Raw genomic sequence first — 22,950 nt, forward strand, 5'->3', positions numbered from 1 at the left:
GTACTTGCTTTGGAGAAAACCAAGGAAGATCAGGATAGAGGGAATAAGGAAGTAACAGAAGCTGTGATTTAAATAGGATGGTCAAGAAAGCATGACCCAGGGGTGGCTGGCTAGCTCAGTCAATAGAACATCCAACATTGATCTCAGGTTCATGAGTTTGAGCCCCATGTTGGGTAGGTATAGAGATTACTTCTAAAATAAATAAGCAAACAAACTTCTTTAAAAAAAAAAAAAAAAAAGCATGGGGCCACTGGGTGGCTCAGTCAGTTAAGCACCCAACTCTTGATTTTGGCTCAGGTCATCATGATCTCATGGCTTGTGAGTTCAAGCTCCATGTTGGCTCCATGCTGTCAGCATGGAGCCTGCTTGGGATTCTCTCTCTGCCCCTCCTCCACTTGTGCACAAGTGTTCTCTCTCTCTCTCTCTCTCTCTCTCTCTCTCTCTCTCTCTCTCTCCCTCTCTATCAAAATAAATAAATACACTTTAAAAAAAAAAAAGGCATGACTAAGAAGGCAGCATGTGAGCAGAAAACTGACTGAAGTGTATAAATAAGCACTAGAGAAATCTGGGAGGAAGAGCAGCCTAGGAAAGGTGAACATAAAATACAAAAATTCTTGTGGTGAAGGCCATCTTGGCATACTTGAGAAACTGCAAGAAAGCCAAAGAAGTTGCAATAGCATGAGTAAGAGGGGACACAGGAGATGAGGTGGAGGGGAACCAGGCTATTTTAGTCTGCTGTGGTTGCCATTACCAAAATATCACTGGCTGGGTGGCTTAAACAACAGATTTGTTTTCACACATTTTTGATGGCTAGAAGTCCAAGATCAGGGTATAGACAAGTTTGGTTTCTCTTTAGGCTTCTTTCCTTGGTTTGCAGTTGGCCAATTTCTTTCTGTGTCTTCACATGGGCTTCTTCTATGCATATACATCTCTAGTGTCTCTAACCTCTTCTTATAAGGACACCAGTCATATTGGATTAGGGCCCACTCTCATGACTTCATTTAACTGTAATTACCCTTTAAGGTCCTATCTCCAACTACTGTCATATTCTCTGAGGCATACTGGGGTTAAGACTTCAACATATGAATTTGGGAGGACACAATTCAGTCCATAACAAAGACCATCTCAAGGCCTTTGGTTTTTACTGTGAAGAGATGGGAAGCTTTCGAACAAAGGCATGACAAATTGACTTTCATTACATTGAATACTTACTCTGTGCCACTACTCTAAATACTGGAGGATACAGTAGTCAAGAAAAATCAGGTACCTGCTTTCACAGCGTTTTAGTGGAAAGAAATAATAAACAAAGAATATATAATGTGATAACATAAAGTAAGGGAAATAAAGCAAGTAAGGGAAAAATGATAAAGCAGTGGCTGGATAATGCTTTAGATATGGTCACCAGGGAAGTCCTCTCTGGTAAAGTGACAGCAGAGATATAAGGGAAGAGTGAGGGAAAGTCATTCAGATCTCTGAAAGAAGAGGTTTCCAACAGGACACATCAAGTGCAAAGGCCCTGTGACAGGAGCACATTGGGTATGTTTGAGGAATAACTAGAAGGCCAGCACAGCTGATGTGGAATGTTACAGAGGAAGGACAAGATAAGGATAGAGAAGTATAAGGGATAAGATCATGCAAATCTTGATAAGCCACTTATGGCTATACAGAACACCGAATACTTATTGGATTAGGAATCACAAAAGTTTCCTTTCTAGCCCTGCTCCGATACTAACCTCACTGGATTTTGGTTTCCTTACCATAAAAAGGGGTAAGGGAAGGGACTAGATTAGCTTGCCCATAAAATGTGAATCTGGAAATCTCCTGTAAACTAAAAGATGTTCATGAATATTTTTGGCATTCCTGAGAAAAAAAAAATTTTTTTTAATTTTAGAATCTACTATATCCACACTACTCCATGCTTTTATACCTTTTAGCTACCTTGGACCACTTGCAGAAATTCACATTCCCATCTAAAAATGTCAGCATTCCTGACAGAAAAAAAGTCGTTTTACTCCACATCCTCTTCTGACCATCGCTCTTGTCCACAATCCTCCACCCCTTTTGTTACCCACACTGCTTTCTGATTGGCCATACAAGCACGGAGCAGCTCTAGCCACTGTGCGCCTTCCGCCTGCTCAGCACAGTCACAGCTCAATGCCTGAAAGGATTAGAAAAAAGAATAGTCATCCCAAGCTTTTTCCTGTGATTTGTTAACACGCATGGGACTTTGTCTAAATGACATAAAGAATCTCATCACCATCTCATCTCAAGTGCAAGTGTTGTAAAAAAATGGGATTTGGGGGCAATAATTGCCCTCTATATGTCTTTACTTTATTTATTTATTTATTTATTTATTTATTTATTTATTTATATTTATTTTAGAAAGAGAGAGAGAACACATGAGTTGAGGAGAGGTAGAGATGGAGAGAGAGACAGAGACAGAGAGAGAGAGAGAATCTTAAGCAGGCTCTATACTCAGCACAGAGCCCAACATGGGGCTCAATCTGATGACCCTGGGATCATGACCTCAGCCAAAATCAAGAGTTGGACACCCAACCAACTGAGCCACCCAGGGCACCTCTACGCTCCATATATCTTTAGAATCAAAATCTAATGATTGAGATAGACACAGAGCCATGATGAAAGTCTGAGAAACCCCAGAGCCATATCATGCCCTGCTAAAGAACATAGACATCAACAAAAGTTGGGCCTTACTGATATTTGAATTTTGCCTCGTTTTGCCAGACTATAAGGTGTGTTTTAAATGTTTACTTTTGAGAGACAGAGAGAGCATGAGCAGGGGAGGGACAGAGGATCCAAAGCGTGCTCTTCACTGACAGCAGCAAGCCCCATGTGGGGCTCAAACCCATGAACCACATGACCTGAGCCGAACTTGGACACTCAACCGACTAAGCCACCCAGGTGTCCCAGTTTGCCTCTTATTAAGGTGCTTTCTAAGGGTTCCTGGGTGGTTCAGTCAGTTGAACGTCCAACTTTGGCTCAGGTAATGATCTTGCAGTTTGTGAGTTTGACCCTCGTGTTAGGCTCTGCACTGACAACACTTCAGATTCTGTCTCCCCCTCTCTCTGCCAATCCCCTGCTCTCTATCTCTCAAAAATAAATAAACTTTAAAAAAAAAAAGTGATTCCTAAATATATCCACCGGTTCTTTGATATGATTCACTTCACAAGGTAGAGCCCAATTCCGCACTCACTGAATGCCCAGGTCAGACTTATCATATTGTTTCTAATAAATAAAATGTGGTGGAAGGGATGCTATGTGACTTCTAAGGGTAGGTCATAAAGAGGATACCTTCCACCTGACTTTCCCTTCTCTCTTTTGGATTGCTTACAGCAGGAAAAGCCAGGTTCCATGTCATAAGAACATGCAAACAGCCTGCTGAGACGCCCAAAAGGGAAGGGATTTTAAATACTAACAGAAGCAGACAGCTTAGCTTAACAGAGAGATCAGGAAAAGAGACTGTCAAAGAGAGCTCTGCTAAAACACTGTCATCCCAGAGTAACTTGTGCCTATCCACGGCTGTATTCTCTGAGGAGCAAGAACAGAGGTTGCGCATTGGAGGGGCAATAGGCTTCACTAAAATAGTTTGTTTAAGTTATTAGACAAACAACCAACCAAACAACAAGAAAAATAAGTCCCAGGAGAGAGATAATCAGGATCTAGATTTGCTACATGGTACCTAAAATGTCCAGTTTTCAACAACAAAAATTTACAAGACATACAAAGAAACAAGAACGTGTGACTCCTACACAATAAGATAGGACAACAGAAACTGCCTGTGACAAGGTTCAGATATAGGATTTAACATACAAAGACTTAATAATAATTATTAGAAATGTATTGGTAGAGATGCGCGTGGGAGGCTCAGTTAAGTGTCCAACTTCCGCTCAAGTCATGATCTCATGGTTTGTGGTTTCGAGCCCTGTGCTGGGCTCTGCTGACAGCTCAGAGCCTGGAGCCTGCTTCAGATTCTGTGTCCCCCTCTCTCTCTGCCCCTCCCCTGCTCTCTCTCTCTCTCTCTCTCTTTCTCAAAGATAAATCAACATTTTAAAAAGTAATAAAAAATAAAATCTGAAAAAAAAAAGAAATATATTGGAAGAACTAGAGGGAGCCATGCTAAAAGAAGTAAATAAAATGTATGACATGTTGCAGCAAATAGAGAATGTCAATAAAGATGGAGGAATAACTTTTTCAAAGAACCACATGGACATTATGGAGGTAAAAAGTACAATAACTAAAATAACAAGTTCACTAGAAGGGTTCGAGAATAGATCTGAACTGGCAGAAGAAACAGCTAAAACAGGTACCAATGTAGATCTTTCATAAAAAACAGCAGTGTAACACAATTTTCAGAAAGTGGGGGACGCTCTTCGCTTTATACCATTTTGGCTTAAGAAATATTTCATAGGAATGCTCTACTTTCAGACAGTGGGGAAACTTGTAATGGACGTTTCCGTGGCACCATCACTATAGGTTTTGGAGTCACTGTAAGATACACAGAATTACATCCATAATTAATATGAGGGACAACATTTCAAGCAGTAATTTCTCATACATGGAAAATAAAATTAAGAAAGGACCATCAAACAAAAGCTTCAGACAAGGCAAGTCCGAGGAGAGCATATGAGAACAGCTGCTGATTCAAGTGAGGGGTTCTGGCATAACCAATGAGAAGGCTGCCAAATACTATTCCAACACCAGCACCAGAAACTGCTACTCCTGTTGTTGCACCACCTGTACCAATAAATTTGCTAATAGTATCAATGTCTCTCTGATTGCACTGGCGTGAAATTCCCACTGGATTAGCTAAAACACCATTCTGTGCTGCCATTAAATACTGTAGAGCCCTCTTCTCTCAAGATAACACTGATGCAGAAATTGGTCTGGATGCAATTCTGGATCCAGCTTGGATTAGAGGAGAGGTGCAGGCAAGCTTGGCACAGATGAACATACTATACTCTTTGCAGGCAGCACAGCTAGAAGACTTGGGTGACAGGCAACTTAAGTTCCTCTCCCACTTCTTCTCTTCCTGGAAGGCGGTGGCAGTGGCTATTTCAGAGGTCAAAGGAGTGTGGTTCTGGGCGCCTGGGTGGCTCAGTCGGTTAAGCGGCCGACTTCGGCTCAGGTCATGATCTCTCGGTCCGTGAGTTCGAGCCCCGCGTTGGGCTCTGTGCTGACAGCTCAGAGCCTGGAGCCTGTTTCAGATTCTGTGTCTCCCTCTCTCTGACCCTCCCCTGTTCATGGTCTATCTCTCCCTGTCTCAAAAATAAATAAAAACGTTAAAAAAAATTAAAAAAAAAAGGAGTGTGGTTCTCTTTCATTTTTGAAGGATAGTTTGACCAGATACAGAATTCTTGGCTGATACTTTTTTCCTTTAGCACTTTGTATTCTTTTAAATTTTTTTTATTTTTTATTTTTTATTTTTAGGGGTACCTGGGTGAGTCAGTCGGTTAAGTGGCCGACTCTTGAATTTTGGCTCAGGTCATGATCTCACAGTTCAAGAGTCTGAGCCCCATGTTGAGCTCTATGCTCACAGTGCAGAGCCTGCCCTGGATTCTCTCTCCTCTTTGTCTGCCCCTCTCCTGCTCTCTCGCTCTCTCTTTCTCTCAAAAATAAATAAGAAATGTTTTTTAAAAAGGCTTTTTTAGTTTTTTTTTTTATTTTTAAGTAATCTCTATACCCAACATGGGGCTCAAACGCACAACCCCAAGACCAAGAATCACATGCTCTACTGACTGAGCCAGCCAGGTACCACATGTTTTAGCACTTTAAATATGTCATTCTATTGCCTTCTGGCCAACACGATTTGCAAAGAGAAATTGCTTGTCATTGTTACTGGGGCTCTCTTGTACAAGATAAGTCCATTCTCTCTTGTTTTCAAGATTCTTTGTCTTCCAACAGGTTGACTATACTATATCTGTATGTGGATCTCTTTGAATTTATCCTGCTAGGATAAATTGAACTTTTAGTTCATTGAACTTTTTGGATGTGTAGTTTCACATCTTTCACCAAATTTGGAAAGTCTTTGTATATTATTTCCTCAGAAAGTCTTTCTTCCCTGTTTTTCTCTCTCCTTTCTCTCTCTCTCTCTCTCTCTCTCTCTCTCTCTCTCTGGGACTCTTATTATACATACTCTGGTATGTGTGATGGTGTCCCACATATCTCTTAGGCTCTGTTCATTTTTCTTCATTCTTTTTCCTTTGTGCTCCTTTGACTGGCTAATCTCAATTAAATATTTTCAAGTGTGTTGATTCTTTCTTCTGCCTGCTCAAATATGTTATTGAACACCTTGTTTTATTTTCTTCCTAGTCACCCCATTAGCAAGGGTGGGATTCCCAACCTAGGATTATTGACATGGCTGAACACATGACACCCAACACTGAGAAAATGAGATTGCTAGCAATTTGTTGTCACATATACTTACCACCTGGGGGAAGAGGACATCACACATCACACAGAGCCCTGTGAGAGTCATACTCAGAAACAGAATGAACAATCACATGTCGTAGGTAGGCTTTGTCATTTCAATAGAGTGGGTTGATACTTGGCTCCTGCAGTAAGCTGTGATTGTCTTATTTGAAGACTTTCATGGACTTGCAGGGAATGGAAACCTGTTACTCAGGAACAATCAGGAACTGCACATGGTCCCCATGATAAAAAAGTTTGTTTGGCTGGGGATATGGAGTTTCTTTTTATTTTATTTGTTTTGTTTTGTTTTTAATTCCTTTAGTTTTTTTTTCTTTTGGTTTATTTATTTTGAGAGAGAGAGAGAGAGAGAGAGAAACGTGGGTGAGGGGGGAGCAGAGAGAGAGGGAGAGAGAGAATCCCAAGCAGGCTCTACGCTATCAGCACAGAGCCTGATATGGGGCTGGAACGCATGAACTGTGAGATCATGACCTGAGCTGAAATCAAGAGTCATATGCTTAACTGACTGAGCCACCTAGGTGCCCCTGAAGTTTCTTTCTAGAGTGATGGAAGTCTTTCTAATGTTGATTGTGGTGATAGCTGTGTAGAACTCTATGAATATACTAAGAACCACCGAATGGTCACTTTCAATGGATGTTATCCATTGAATTCATATGTGAATCATGTCTCAGTAAAGCTTTTACATTAAAGGTTCCTTCTATAACTTATGAGAGTTTATTTTAAAGCTGCACAGAAAACAAACAAACAAACAAAAGGACAGAGCCTCCAGCTCTGCTACTGGAAAGCCAGGTCTCAAAGAGCAATAGAATATGAACTTCTCATCATTCATGACCCGGCAACAGCAGCTCTGCTGACTTTGTCATCTCCTCATGCCCTCTGACACAGGCAACTGTTGTTTCCTACTTAAATAAGTCTACCATACAGATGACTCAGTATTTCTAGGTTTCTGCTTCCCCTCTGACCTTAGCTTCTGCTTCTCTTCTTTCTGTAAATCTCAGATTCAGATTTGTTTGGGTCCCTTTGTCCCCTTTTTGCAGCGTTCTCATACTAGTCCATTCATAAGTCACTGGTCTGACTAATAGAACACACATTTTGGCTAAGGCACTTATCCCTAATTTAATTAGCTCTGGAAGAGGCAGTAGGTAATATGATACATTGCTAGTGTGAATCCAAAATGGTACAGCCATTCTAGAAAATGGCTTGGCCCTTTCTTATAAAGTTAAACAAGCATTTTCTATATAACCCTACAATCCCACTCCTGAGAATCTACCCTAAAGTGATAAAAGCTTATATCAACACGAAAACCTATACACAGATGTCCATAGAAGGTTTATTTATAATAGCCCCAAACAGGAAACAACCAAATGTCCTTCAAAGGATAAATGGATAAACAAATTTTGGTACATCCATACAATGAACACTACTCGGCAATAAAAAGGAACACATTACTGATACATAAAACAACTTGGATAAATCTTAAAACATGCTGGGTGAAAGAATCTAGCCTCAAGAAGTTACCTTCTATGTGGTTCCATTTATATAACATTCTCAAAACCATAAGACAGCAGTGATGGAGAGCAGATCAGTAGTTGCCAGGAGTTACAGTTGGAGTGGAAGTGTGACTATAAAAGGCTAGCACAAGGGAGCTTTTTGGAATGATAAAACTGTTCTTTTTCTCATTATGGTGGTAGTTACACACATCTATACGTAAGTTAAAATACAAAGAACTGTACACCAAAAGAAAGAAAATTAAAGTTTCTGTACGATAAGCTTAAAAATAAAAACTAACGAACTTAGAATATTCTTACGGAATGAATGTTTGTGTCCCCCGCCCCAACCCCCATTCATAAATTGAAACCCTAACCCCTAATGTGGTGGTATTAGGAGGTGTGGCCTCTGGGGGTGATTAGGTCATGAGGATGGAGGCCTTGTGAATGGGATTTAGTGCTCTTATAAAGGAGACCCCAGAGAGCTCTCTCGCTCTCTTTCTGTCATGTGAGGACACAAGAAGACAGCTGTCTGCAACTCGGGAAGAGGGTTCTCACCAGACCTGGTCATGCTGGCGCCCTGATCTTGGACTTCCAGGCTCCAGAACTATGAAACATAAGTGTTTGTTGTTTATAAGCCACTCATTCTATGATATTCTCATAAAATAGCAGACAGATATTAACAAGCAAGTTATAGAAGAGAAAATGCAAATAGTCAAATTTATTAGTAATCAAAGGAATACAAATTAAAACAGTAAGAAGATATTGTTCACTTACCAGATTGGCAAAAACGAAAGACTGATAGTATCTAGTGGGGGTGAATATGTGGGGAATTTAGTAGACTCATATGTTAGTGAATATGTAAACTGGTAGAGCCTTTTTTAGAAGGCGTTCTGATGGCATCTTAAAAAAATGCATATATCCTTTAAACCAGACAGTATATTTATATAATTCCAGTACTTATCATAGTACCTGGTATATAGAAAATCAATTACCATGTGAAAATTGAGGTTATCAGGTACGATTTCCTGGAAGAAATGGGGGCACCTGGCAGACTCAGTTGGTTAAGCGTCTGACTTTGGCTCAGGTCATGATTTCATGGCTTTGTGAGTTCGAACCCTGTGCTGAGCTCTGTACACTGTGCAGACCCCGTTTGGGATTCTCTCTCCCTCTTTCTCTGCCCTTCCCCTGTTCACGCTCTATCTCAAAATAAATAAATAAATAAACAAACAATAAAAATAAATTGGAGGAAAAAAAAAAGATTTCCTGGAAGAAATGAAGGTTTGAGCTGACCCTTAAAGGATGGCTAGGATTTGAATCAGTAAAGAGAAAAAAAAAAAAAAAAAAAAAGAGGGATATTCTAGGAGAAAGAAAAGCCGAGACACAGTGACTCAAGAGGCAGAATGAATATGTTAAATTGGCATCAGCCAGGCTTCAATGCAAGAGAAGAGTAGGAAGGTGGAGAGAAAGAAATGGAAATGTTTTCACACAGTGAGGTGCACCTAATCTTTTGGAGCTCAAATTAGATTCCACCTCCCCCAAGAAACCTCCCCTATCCCCAGAATTAATTGCTTGACCTATTGCACTTCCATAGCTCCAGAGGGAAACCTCATTATCACTGATTCTCAAACTTCATCCTGCATCAGAATCACATGGTAGGTAGGTTTTTAAAACACAGATTTCTGGCTCCACCCCTACAGTTTCTGATTCAATAGGTCAGAAATTGTGGGGACCAAAATTTGAGAGCTACTACTCTGCCAAATTGGCCTCTTTTGAATTGCTAAAATACCATTATAGTGAACAGCTATTATTTTTGCCTTCCCAGTACCTGTTCTGGCTTTTTTCAGTAACCAAGCCCTTTTCTAGAGAACTATTTCTAAGTGGCTTAGGGGTGCTTGCTTCCCCCTTAGACACAGGACCCAGACCTGACCAAAGTATTCTATTCCTGTGGTCACAGTAATTGATTCAGGAATGAGAATATGGCCAAGCAGGATCTTCTCTGGGGTTTTTCTGCAGAGTTATCAGAGAAGACACTCTCTTTCTGCTAAGGTTACTAATCTGATAAGATGTAAGTCTCAGGTTTCTGGTGGCCTTCGTGACTACCAAATGGAGAAAAGTTGTTAAAGAGAGAAGGAAGATGTGGATGACATCACCTGAACCCTTATATCCAGCCATGCTCAGTTAAACTACTATAACTTGGAACATTGTATCTGTGCCTATCAAACCTAACGTTTGAGAGGGTTTTAGAAATACAGTATCTTATATATGAACACAAGACCTAAATTGGGCCAATCAGACTAAAGGGAAAAGACATTTCATTTTAGTGGACAGCCTCTCCTTGCCTCCATTCCAAGACATCACCAAGAAAGTCTCTATCTTCTGTAGTTACTGGCAGCTCCCTTGCCACCACAGGAAGCCAGTCTTAGGATAGAGCCTCTGTTGAGAATGGCAGGATGAAGAGAAAAATAAACCTGGGTCTATACTGACATAAGTGAGCCACTGCTGACATTTATCAGTTACCACCTATCACTGGACTTTGGGTTGTATAAGACAATAAGTTTATTTGCTTGGTCTAGTGTTTTTTTTATTTTTAATTTTTTTAAAAGTCTATTTATTTTGAGAGAGAGAGAGAGAGAGAGAGACAGTGGGGTGGGAGGGAGGGTAGGCAGAGGGAGAGAAAGAGAATCCCAAGCAGGCTCCACACTGTCAGTGCAGAGCCTATTGCGGGGCTTGAATTCCAGAACTGCAAAATCATGACCTCAGCCAAAACCAAGAATCAGATGCTTAACCAACTGAGCCACCCAGATACCCCCAAGCCAGTGTTTTTGTATCAAAGTCAAAAACTATCCTCAGTCATGTAAGCTAAGTCATATAATTGGCTACTTCTGACATTGAATTCTTGCAAGAAAGAATAAGCTTCAGTCAAAATGGCCCATCTGAAAACAAATAAGAAACACTCTAGAGCCTTGCAAAGAGATATCTGTATTGTCCAGAGACAGTAATCCCAAAATGGGTGTAGGTCAGATAATCACTAACCTTACTAGGTTACAAAAACCAAAAGTTCTGCCTCAGGCTAATGTAAAGGAGTCACAATGGGAGAGGTCATCAGGGTCCTGGAAGATCCAAAGAATTGGGACAGGCCGAAGGACCAATGTCTTCTTGCTTCCTTTTGCCTCACAGCAACCCACTCTAGGTGGGACAAAGGTGAATACCATATAATAACGAGCCAGTCTGAAATGCACACTAGGGACAAGGGGAAGAAAAGTTGTGCCTCCCCACCTTGAAAATGCCCCAAGATAGGGGCGCCTGGGTGGCGCAGTCGGTTAAGCGTCCGACTTCAGCCAGGTCACGATCTCGCGGTCGGTGAGTTCGAGCCCCGCGTCAGGCTCTGGGCTGATGGCTCGGAGCCTGGAGCCTGTTTCCGATTCTGTGTCTCCCTCTCTCTCTGCCCCTCCCGCGTTCATGCTCTGTCTCTCTCTGTCCCAAAAATAAATAAAAAACGTTGAAAAAAAAAAAAATTAAAAAAAAAAAAAAAAAAGAAAATGCCCCAAGACAGAGGCCATGATTGAAGCAGTTAAATTTGAGTGAAGGAGCTTAACAGACAAAGAGACCTATTCCTGGGGCACCTGGGGGCTCAGTCTGTTAAGTGTTAGACTCTTGATATCAGCTCAGGTCATGATCTCGAGGTCCTAAGATCAAGCCCCGCATCAGGCTCTGCACTGAGTGTGGAGCCTGCTTGGGATTCTCTCTCTCCCTCTCTCTCTGTCCTTCCCTTGCATGCACATGTACACACACACACACACACACACACACACACACACACACGCGTGCTCTTTCTCTCTCTCAAAATAAATAAATAAACTTAAAAAAAAAGAGAGACCTATTCCTAAGGAACAGAAATGAGCATGTACATTCAATATTGATGTGAACACAGTCTTTCTGGAAGGCAATTTAACTTAACAGAAACCGTTTAAAAAATGTTTCTACTCTGGGGTGGCTGGCTGGCTCAGTCAGTTAAGTGTGCGACCTTTGATCTCACCTCTGGTCTTGAGTTCAAGCCCTACATTGGGCTCTGCGCTAGGCAAGAAGCCTAGCTTAAAAAAAAAAAAAAAATGTATACTCTGGATCTAACAATTCTATACCTAGGAATCGATTCTAAAGAAATGAAGACTTCACTACAGATAGATTCAAATGGCCACCACTGAAAACAATTTGAATGTCCAATTGCCAAAGTTATGTCTTTCATTTAAGTGTCTTCTATACTCCAGCCATTTTGCTACACAATGGAGATAAAACAGTACATGTCAAGTTAAGGGCCAAAAGTGAGTGTTCAGAAACTTTTATATCAACTTAACACAGCACTTTTAGGTCTTAAAGCTAATAAAAATGCATGGCTTATATTTTGTATCTCTTTGCTTTTTTATTTTATTTTTTCCAGTAACTTATTTTTATTGTATTTAACAAAAATATTGTTCTGTGACAGATTGGGCATTAGTTAATTATTTAATTAACTAATTTTTGAGAAAAAGAGCATAAACAGGGGAGGGGCAAAGAGAGAAAGAGAATCTTTTTTTTTTTAATTTTTTTTTTAACATTTATTTATTTTTGAGACAGAGAGAGACACAGCATCAACAGGGGAGGGGCAGAGAGAGAGGGAGACACAGAATCGGAAGCAGGCTCCAGGCCCTGAGCCATCAGCCCAGAGCCCGACGCGGGGCTCGAACTCACGGACCACGAGATCGTGACCTGAGCTGAAGTCAGACGCTTAACCGACTGAGCCACCCAGGCGCCCTGAGAAAGAGAATCTTAAGTGGGCTCTGTGAGATCATGACCTGAGCCAAAATCAAGAGTTGGATGCTCAACCAACTAATCCACCAAAGTGCCCCCAGATTGGAAATTTAAAAAATTGGTCCTTCACCACAGATACTTTGAGAAGCCTTGATATAGAGAATTTATAAGATGGAGGCCTAATTGGGTATAGGAAACCAGTTCATTTGGCCAAAAATTACAGCACAGACTAAGGTGCTGGCAATGAAGACAGTAAGAAATGGAAAAAACTTAACATATTTAGGAGGCAAAATTGGTACAATTTGGTAATATGTAGATACGAGGAAGAAGTGAAGGATGTGTCAACAGTGATTCCTAAGTTGATGGCTTATTCAGTGGGAGAGATAATCTTGCCTTTCACTGGAAGACTGCCAGGTTTGGGGGGCGGGGGATTCATTAGTTCTACATAGCTTGGATTTATAGAGTTTGGAGTGTCTTTGACAAAGCAGAAATGCTAAATAGGCAATGAGATATACCTAGGCTAGGTCTCAAAAGAGGCTTATGAGATATAAATTTAGAAGTCACTGGCATGTTTCTAATAATTGAAGCTGTGAGCCATTGATGAGATTACCTGGAGAGATAATACCGAGAAGATGGTCTAGGCCAAGTGTTGAGAACAGGCAATATTTAATGACTCTGAAGAAAAGGATGAGCTTGCAGAAATAACTGAGGATTTTGGGGCACCTGGGTGGCTCCGTTGGTTAGGCGATCAACCAGCTCAGGTCATGATCTCGTAGTTTGTGAGTTCAAGCCCCATGTCGGGCTCTGTGCTGACAGCTCAGAGCCTGGAGCCTGCTTCGGATTCTGTGTCTCCCCTTCTCTCTGCGCCCTCTCCTGCTCACACTCTGTGTCTCTTTGCCTCTCAATAATAAATAAACGTTTAAAAAAAATTATAAAAAAAAAGAAATAACCGAGGACAAACCACACAATTGCTTTATATCCACATAATGGAATATTGCTCAACAATTTAATTTTTTAGATTGTAGTATTAACTAAAAAAGTTTAAAGTATCTATCGTATGTTCCCATATTTAAAAAGAAAAATATAAATATATGCAATCATATATCCAAAAGTAGATGTCATTAAAAGCCTCGTGTTAATAGTGGGATATATTGAGAGTTTTTTTCCTGCTCATTTTCATTTCTACTTTTTTTTTATAACGACCACAGTTTTTTCCTTGTGCCAAAGCAAATTTTTAATAATTTATGTGCACATGAGGGTACAGTTTTCAGTTTTAAAACTTTGACTGAAACATAGAATGTATATTGATTTTTTTTTCTTTTGCTTAGAAATACCTTTATTTTGTAAAGCCACAGATCATTCTGCAAAGTGGTTATCCCCCCTGCACAAACACACACACACACACACACACACACACACACACACACACACTTACAAAAAAAGATATTGACATCTCTTAGGGAAAAAAAGGTAAAAAAATGTTTCTTATTAAGTCAGGGCTACACAAAGATTATATCAAGACCCCTCAAGTTTTCACTAAAGATTGCCAAAGTCACATAAGGATTCTCTGAAAATACAATCCTTGGGTATACTGAATTTGTATTTTTTTCTGGGCTGGCACCCCCCCCCCTCAACCCGGCACCTATCACAACTATATACTAGCACCAAGAAATGAAACAATTTACAAAAAAAAAAAAAAAAAAATCACAAAATCAGAAAGTGTCAAAAACATTATTAAGGAATTTTAAAATACTTTCTTTTTTTGTAATGTTTATTTATTTACTTTTTTTGAGAGAGAGAAAAAGAACACAAGTGGGGGAGGAACAGAGAGAGAGAGGGAGACACAGAATCTGAGCAAGCTCAGGCTCCGAACTTTTTCTTGGCATTACATTGGAGGTCCTACTTAATGAGTTAAGACCCAAAAAATGGCATAAAGATTAAAAAGAAATAGAATTATCACTCTTTGAAGATGATATGACTATGTACACAGAAAACTCCAAGGAACCTGCAGATAAATAACTAGAATTAATAGGATGATTTAACAGAGTAACAGTATAAGATCAAATTACAAAATCAAATGCGTGTCTATACATCAACAAAAAAGTCAAAAAATGTAATTTAAAAAATAACTATTGGGGCACCTGAATGGCTCAGTCAGTTAAGCGTCTGGCTGTTGACATTAGCTCAGGTCATGATCTCACAGTCATGAGATTGAGTCCCACATCAGGCTCTAAGCTAAGCATGGAACCTGCTTGGGATTCTCTCTCTCCCTCTCTCTCTGCCTCCCTCTCTCTCTCTCTCTCTCTCTCTCTCTCTTAAAATAAATAAGCACCTTATAAAATTTTTAAATAAATAAATATATAAATAATAACTATAGTAGTGCTAAAAATTAAGGTACTAAGTAAAACTTTAAAATGCTATGCAAGATTCCATGTGGAGAAAATTATAAAACATTATGGAGAGATATTAAAGAACATCCAAATAAAAAAAAAAGAACATCCAAATAAACATGAGCTATATATGTTTATAGATAGTTACATTCAATACCATATGTATAGCAATTCTCCCCTAAAGACATGCATAAAGTCAAGGGAATTTCAGTCAAAACCTGAAATGCACATTTTTTTGCAATCTAGTAAGCCAACTCTGAAGTCTATATGGAAGAATGAGGAGCTGAGAATAGTTAAGACTCTCCTATGGAAGAAGAATAAGAAGGGGAGACTTGCCCCACCAAGATCAGGAAGCATTAAAAGTTGTAATATGTAAAAAGAAGTGTGGCATTATGCAGAATAAACAAAAAACTAAAAGAACAAAAAAGAGCTCAAAAAAGAAAGACCAAAGCACTTATAGAAAGCATAGAAATATAGATATAGAAATTATATATATGCATGTATATATATTTATATAAAACAGAAGTGGCATGAGATCAGCACGGAAAAGGATGTCTTTCCACATGGAAAAAAAGGTGGATTCCAACTTCTCAACATACTCCCAAATCCATTCCAGGTACATTAGAAACTTGAAAGTGAGGGGCGCCTGGGTGGCTCAGTCGGTTAAGCGGCCGACTTCGGCTGGGGTCATGATCTCGCGGTCCGTGAGTTCGAGCCCCGCGTCAGGCTCTGTGCTGACAGCTCAGAGCCTGGAGCCTGTTTCAGATTCTGTGTCTCCCTCTCTCTCTGACCCTCCCCCGTTCATGCTCTGTCTCTCTCTGTCTCAAGAATAAATAAACGTTAAAAAAAAAAAAAGAAAAAAGAAAAAGAAACTTGAAAATGAAAAGCAAAGTTTTTAAACTTTTACAAAAAACATAGGTAAATACTTGTATGCCCTCAGGCTAGAAAAGAATTCCTTACACAACAGTCAAACACAAACCATACAAGGAAATATTAATGAACTCCACTATTTAGAATTAAAACTGTTTACCAAAAGACATCAATATTTTTTAAAAATTTTTTAATGCTTATCTATTTTTTAGACAGAGAGAGACAGAGCATGAATGGGGGAGGGTCAGAGAGAAAGGGTGACAGAATCCAAAGCAGGCTCCAGACTCAGCTGTCAGCACAGAGCCCGACGCGGGGCTCGAACTCACGGACCATGAGATTATGACCTGAGCCATAGTTGGACGCTTAACCGACTGAGCCACCTAGGCGCCCCAAGATTTCAATATTTTTTTTAAAGTTATAAATTAAGTCACAAAGTAGAAGAATATCATGCAAGAAATTAGCAAAGAATGAAGTGTTTATAATGAAGTGTTAAGCGACACAATAGAAAAATGAGCAAAAGATATTCACAGATGGAGAAGTACAAACAGCCAATAGAAATCTGCTCAATCTCATTAATAATCAAGGAAATAATAATGAAACCTCAAGGAGATTCATTCCTTTCAGTCAACAAATACATATTAAAGTCTAGTGTGCACAAGTTACCACTCTAAGGACTAGGCATGCAACCATGAACAAGATATACGAAGTCCGTATCCTTTCCGGTGGGGAAAGGCGGTGGTAATAAGTGCTCTGGAGAAAAACGAAGCAGTGAAGTAGGGTAGGGAGTGGGAGAGAGGCATGTCATATTTTATAACAGCTGGACTGGGGCGTCTGGCTGGTTCAGTTAGTAGAGCAGGTGACTCTTGATCTCAGGGTTGCAAGTTCAAGCCCCATGATGGATGTAGAGATTACTTAAAAATGAAATAAAAATAAATAAATATAAATAAGGAAAAGGGATATACGAGGAAAGCCTTACAATTCAGTAAAGGCCTGAAGGAGGTGAAAGCACCACCATGCAGGTGTCAGGAGGAAGAACGTTCCCAGCAGACTAACAAGTTAGTGCAAGGTCCTGACAAACCCTAAGGAGGCCAGAGTGACTGGAGCAGAGACCAGTTTGTACACACCAGGCAAAACCTCAAGAGCCAAATGTTGGTGGGAACATGGAATAACATTAACTCTTGGATACCTCTAATGGGAAGGCACATGGATAATAATCATCTTGGAAAACTGTGTATAGCTTTCCAGCACTACCCTCCTCCCAAGTATGCAGCCTAGAAAAGCTCTGGAACATGTGTACCAGGAAATAAGCACAAAATGTTCATAGAAGCACTGATTTTTTAAAAGCAAAATCACACGTCTTCTTGATTTTAATACCATTTTTCATCGACAGAAGAAAGGCAAAATAAATGGTATATTCACATAATATGTCACATATAACATATGGCAGTTAAAATGAGTGAACTCCAGCTAAACATATCTACACAGATGAATGTCAGGAATATAATGTTGACTAAAACAAGCAAGGTGCAGAACACCCATAATATGACTCTGTTCCTGTAAAGTTTTCAAACATGCAAATCTAGGCAATGCATTGTTTATGAATACATCTGCAAATGGGAAAATATTTTTTAATGTAAGAGATTAAGAAATCAAAAAGTCATAAAGGGGGGAGTTTAGGTAATGGCATGGGATCACTAAGGGTATGTGGGGCTTCAAAAGTATTATTAATTTCTATTTCTAACATTTTTTTTTTTTGAGAGACAGAGCATGAGTGGGAGAGGAGCAGAGAGAGAGGAAGCCACAGAATCCGAAGCAGGCTCCAGGCTCTGACCTGTCAGCACAGAGCCCAACGCGGGGCTCAAACTCACAAATGTAAGGTCGTGACCTGAGCTGAAATCATACGCTTAACCGACTGAGCCACCCAGGTGTCTCTAATTTCTATTTCTTAGACTGGGTTGTAAGTACACGGCATTAATTTTATATTTATGATTTTATCATATAAATATACGAATATGTATTTATCATACGAATACATACAATACCTTTTGGATGCTTGAAGTATTTTATTTAAAAAGTTTTGTTTTCTAAAGAGTGAATGTACACGTGTCAATTTCCTTGGCAGATAGGTTTAATATGATCCTGAAATGGTTAAATAAGTAAAGCACAGTATCCTTTAAAAAAAAAAAAAAAGCTTTTGGATTATTGAAAAGGTCTTTCTTCTATTCAGATAGCAAATATCTAAAACATAAGAATCTAGGGGGTGCCCAGGTGGCTCAGTCGGTTAAGTGTCCGACTCTTGGTTTTGGCTCAGGTCATGATCTCAAGGTTTGTGGGGTTAGAGCCCTGCATCGGGCTCTGTGAGGACAGCATGGAGCCTGCTTGGGATTCTCTCTCTTTCTCTCTGTCTCTGTCTCTCTCTCTCTCTCTCTGCCCCTCCTCTGTTCACACTCTCTCTCACTCAAAATAAATAAACTTAAAAAATATATTTTTTAATTAAAACATAAAAATCTATCCTGCCTGAATCTGTCCTTTTTCTTGTTTTGCTTTCTGGGAATATAACAACACTATATCCTTTAATAAAAATCCAATATATAAATAAACAAAATCCCTGTCATCTTCTCCTCAGTGACTAATCTAAGGGTGGGAAATAGGAAAACATGATTGATAGAAAAATAAAAGTTTAGGGGCGCCTGGGTGGCGCAGTCGGTTAAGCGTCCGACTTCAGCCAGGTCACGATCTCGCGGTCCGTGAGTTCGAGCCCCGCGTCAGGCTCTGGGCTGATGGCTCGGAGCCTGGAGCCTGTTTCCGATTCTGTGTCTCCCTCTCTCTCTGCCCCTCCCCCGTTCATGCTCTGTCTCTCTCTGTCCCAAAAATAAATAAAAAACGTTGAAAAAAAAAAACGTTGAAAAAAAAATTTAAAAAAGAAAAATAAAAGTTTATCAAATATCATCTCCACCAAAAGCAACTAAATTTGATTTGGGAGTTTAACAAGAAAAATCCTCAAACAGTTCACTCATCTGCTTAACAAATTAAAACAAGGTAGTTCTATAAATTAATAGGAAAAAAAAAACCTGAAACTTGAATTCCATAAAAATTTAACGTTTTTTAAAAAATTTTTTCATGTTTATTTATTTTTGACAGAGAGAGACAGAGCATGAGCGGGAGAGGGGTAGAGAGAGGAGAAACAGAATCCGAAGCAGGCTCCAGGATCTGAGCTGTCAGCACAGAGCCTGACACGGGGCTCAAACTCACAGACTGAGAGATCAAGACCTGAGCCGATGTCAGACGTTCAACCAACTGAGCCACCCAGGCGCCCCAAAATTTAACATTTTTATATGCCAAACATGGTTCTAAGAGCTTTTATACATATCAATTCATTTAGTCCTGGGAATAATTCAACAAAGTGGACAATGTTATTGTCTCCATTTCACAGAAAAAGGAACAAAGGCCCAGAGTTAAATAATTTGCTGAATGTCCCATAGTTAATAACTAGTGGCTTCTATGTGAACTCAAGCAGTAGGGCTCCATAACCTATTCCCTTAATCACTACATTATATTGCTTTTCTTATTATACCATGCATTGGTGGAAGGAGACAGAAGGACAGAGGTCAGAAAAAAGAAAAAAAAAAAAAGAAGGCAGAAAGCTAAGAAAGAAATATTGATGTTTGTTAAATATCTGACCTATCTGTCTGAGAAATATCTAACTCATTTACCAATATTGCTTTTTCTTCTTTTTTAGCTTTTTTTCTATTATGAATAAAATTGTAAGATATTTAAAGTATACATAGTGATGATGTGATATGCATATAAATTGTGAAAGGATTTCTTCCATCTGGTTATCTGTCACTGTGTGTGTGTGTGTGTGTGTGTGTGTGTGTGTGTATTTTTATTTTTTATTTTTATGCATTTATTTTTAAATGTTTATTTTGAAAGAGAAAGCGTTTGCACTCACAAGTGGGGGAGGGGCAGAGACAGAGGGAGAGAGAGAATGAATCCCAAGCAGACTCTGTACTATTATCACATAGCTAGCTCTATGCAGGGCTTGATCTCACAAATCATGAGATCATGACCTGAGCCAAAATCAAGAGTGGGAAGTTTAACTGACTGAGCCACCCTGGGGTCCCTGCATGTATTTTTTTTTAGACTAACACAACAAAGGTTTAGTTTTGGCTTGTGCTGCATGTTCAGTGCAGCTTAGTAAAGGGGTTCTGTCCCAAATAGTTACACAGTATCCCTGGCTGAGAGTCCATATTATAATACTGACATCTCAACATGTGGCTTTATATATACACGTGTGATGCATGGACACAAACACACACACTGGATACACACATATACATACATTTTTTGATGAAAGCATTTAGGTTCTACTCTCTTAGCAAATTTCAATTATACAATACAGTGTCATCAACTATAGTCACCATGTTTTACATTAGATCCTCAGACCTTACTCATCTTATAAGCAAGTGTTGCAAAAACTTGCCAAAACAAGTATTTTGTTCATTCTATTAGCTTTGAAATATAGACATTCTTAAAACTTTTTTTCCCTTGTTTTTATCAAGGAACATCTGATCTGAAATTGCCTCTTCCAAATCTACCTTTAAAAAGGGGTGGAGAGGGGTGGTAGTGGCAACATTTTAGAGCTCTTTTGCCATCTTGTGGTCTTTTACAGTATTGCTATTGAAAACTTCAAACTTCTCTAGGCTGGGCTCCAAAAAAAAAAAAAAAAAAAAAAAAAGCCAATCTTACGGCTGATATTCTGCCTGCTTTGGATCATTTTGACCACCTTCTATGGACTCCTAAATTTATCTACATTTTTAAAAATATTTTATTTGTAAGCAAAAAATATTTTATTTGTATCCAAATGGGGCTCGAACTCACAATCCACAGATTGAGTCACATGCTCTTCAACTGAGCCAGCCAGGCACCCCATCTACATCTTTTAAAAAGTGTGGCAACCAAAATTGGACACAATCCAGTCTATTTATGAAGTATTAGACCAAGACTGGCTGTGCTTCAAACCTTTCTAAGGAAAGCTGTCCTACTGAGCCCCTGCTGGGGAGAAGTCTGTGTGATTTTTCACAGTTGTAAAGTCTCAAGACAGTTCTTCATGCTGAATTCATTCTGGTTTTCCTTAGTCGAATCAAGTAACACATTGCATCAAATCAGAATTCTTAAATTAGTCACTATCCTATTTCTTCACCTCAGGGCTGGTCTCCCCCCTCAAAAATACTTCTTCTTTCCCTTTCCTGGGAGGGAGGAGGGACAGGCTGGCCCTGGGGAAATAAGGCAAGGACAGGTGCCAGGGGAATGCTTCTGGGTGAGGCTCACAGAGGAAGACTGAGGAGCCCTGTAGGCACATGACCATTTCCTGGCAGCTCCCTGGTATTGGCAACTGAGAGCCCAACTTAAACGCCAGAAAACTTGAGTGCCCCGATCTTACCTGCTTTCCGGCCTTACTTATGGTCAAACTAATCTTTGAAAAGTCCTTAAAGTCTTTAAGCAAATACAGTATACACACTTCTGTGTAACCAATCCTAAAGCCCTCTAATTCTTCACTTCAGCTTTGTTAGGACCTTATATCATTTCTTCTTTTTTCTTTCTTACGTTGCCCCAACCCCTGCCCCACCCACTTCTGTCTGAAAGTCTATAGGGGTGGTTCTTTGCTTGACTCAACAACTCAGGAACTACTGACATTTCATGGTTGAGGACAAGATATATTAAAAATCCTGCAATGTGTGTGACATCCCCTTAAAACAAATAGTCCTGCACAACAATAAAGAAAACCACTACTGTTCACTTGTCTGGCCTCCTGCATTATGCACAATTCTTTATAAATGGTCAATACAAGCCTTACAATTATTTGGACACTATTTCCATAGACTGTTACAGGATGGAATGCATACTCACAAAGTGGGAAAAGTGGCAATGGCAGTCCCCTGCCCCTGTTCAATAATATATATTTTTCTGCTTTTTACCTGTATGAATTAGTTGATTTTGAGTCACTTAAGTGAGTATATGATGAAATTCCACTGTATGTATTCCTCTACCCATTTTTAAACATGCTGTTCTGTACCTTGTTTTTGACTTAATAATAATTCTTTGAGATTATTTTATATTAGTACAAAGAGCTCTACCTCATTCTTTTTAATGACTGCACAATACTTCATTTCATGGAGATATCCTAGAATTTACTTAACCAGTCTTTGTGGAAAGACTTAAGCCAAAGAATATCATAATGAAATGTATGTTTTTGGAAAGGTCATTCTGGCTGATAATTGCCAGGTAGTCACAGTGGAGAAGGGCCTGAAGGTTTGCAATAGTTTATGTGAGGATACCAGCGAGAGGATACTACCACAGTATTTCTAGTGAGGAGTAATTTCTTGTTATTCTTGCTCTCTAATAATTCCTCAGCAGAGCTAAATCTGGGGAGGAAGGAAGGAAAAAATGAAGGAAGGAAGGAAGGAAGGAAGGGAGGGAGGGAGGGAGGGAGGGAGGAAGGAAGGAAGGAAGGAAGGAAGGAAGGAAGGAAGGAAGGAAGGAAGGAAGGAGGAAAGGAAGAATGGAGGGAGAGAGGGAGGAAGGAAGCAAAAAGGAAGGAAGGAGGGAGGGAGGGAAAGAAGGAAGAAAGGAAATAAGATAGGTTTACTTTGCATTTCCCTACTCACTAAACAGGTTAAGCACCTTTTTGTATGTTTACTGTCTATTTGGGTAGCTGCTTTTATGAAGTTCTATTTGTCTCTTGTCCACTGTTCTTTCTTTCTTTTTTTAATGTTTATTTATTTTTGAGAGGGAGAGGGAGAGAGAAAGTGTGAGCAGGGGAGGAGCACACAGAGAGGGAGACAGAGGATCCTAAGCAGGCTCTTTGCTGACGGCTGAGAGCCCAACGCGGGGCTTGAACTAGAGAACCCTGAGATCATGACCTGAGCCCAAGTCAAACGCTTAACAGGACTGAGTGAACTAGGTGC

At 39.7% G+C, this 22,950-nt stretch overlaps 1 protein-coding gene and 1 pseudogene across 9 annotated transcripts in view; both read right to left on the reverse strand.

The window, feature by feature from the left end:
- The window catches only part of ZNF638 (zinc finger protein 638), a 140,904-nt gene that overhangs the window by 91,277 nt on the left and 26,677 nt on the right, over positions 1 to 22,950 (reverse strand). The window lies entirely within an intron of this gene.
- LOC131484931 (ATP synthase F(0) complex subunit C3, mitochondrial-like) lies at positions 4,200 to 5,258 on the reverse strand (annotated as a pseudogene).

Source organism: Neofelis nebulosa, chromosome 9 (genome assembly GCF_028018385.1).
Source record: "Neofelis nebulosa isolate mNeoNeb1 chromosome 9, mNeoNeb1.pri, whole genome shotgun sequence".
In the NCBI taxonomy this organism is placed as follows: Eukaryota; Metazoa; Chordata; class Mammalia; order Carnivora; family Felidae; genus Neofelis; species Neofelis nebulosa.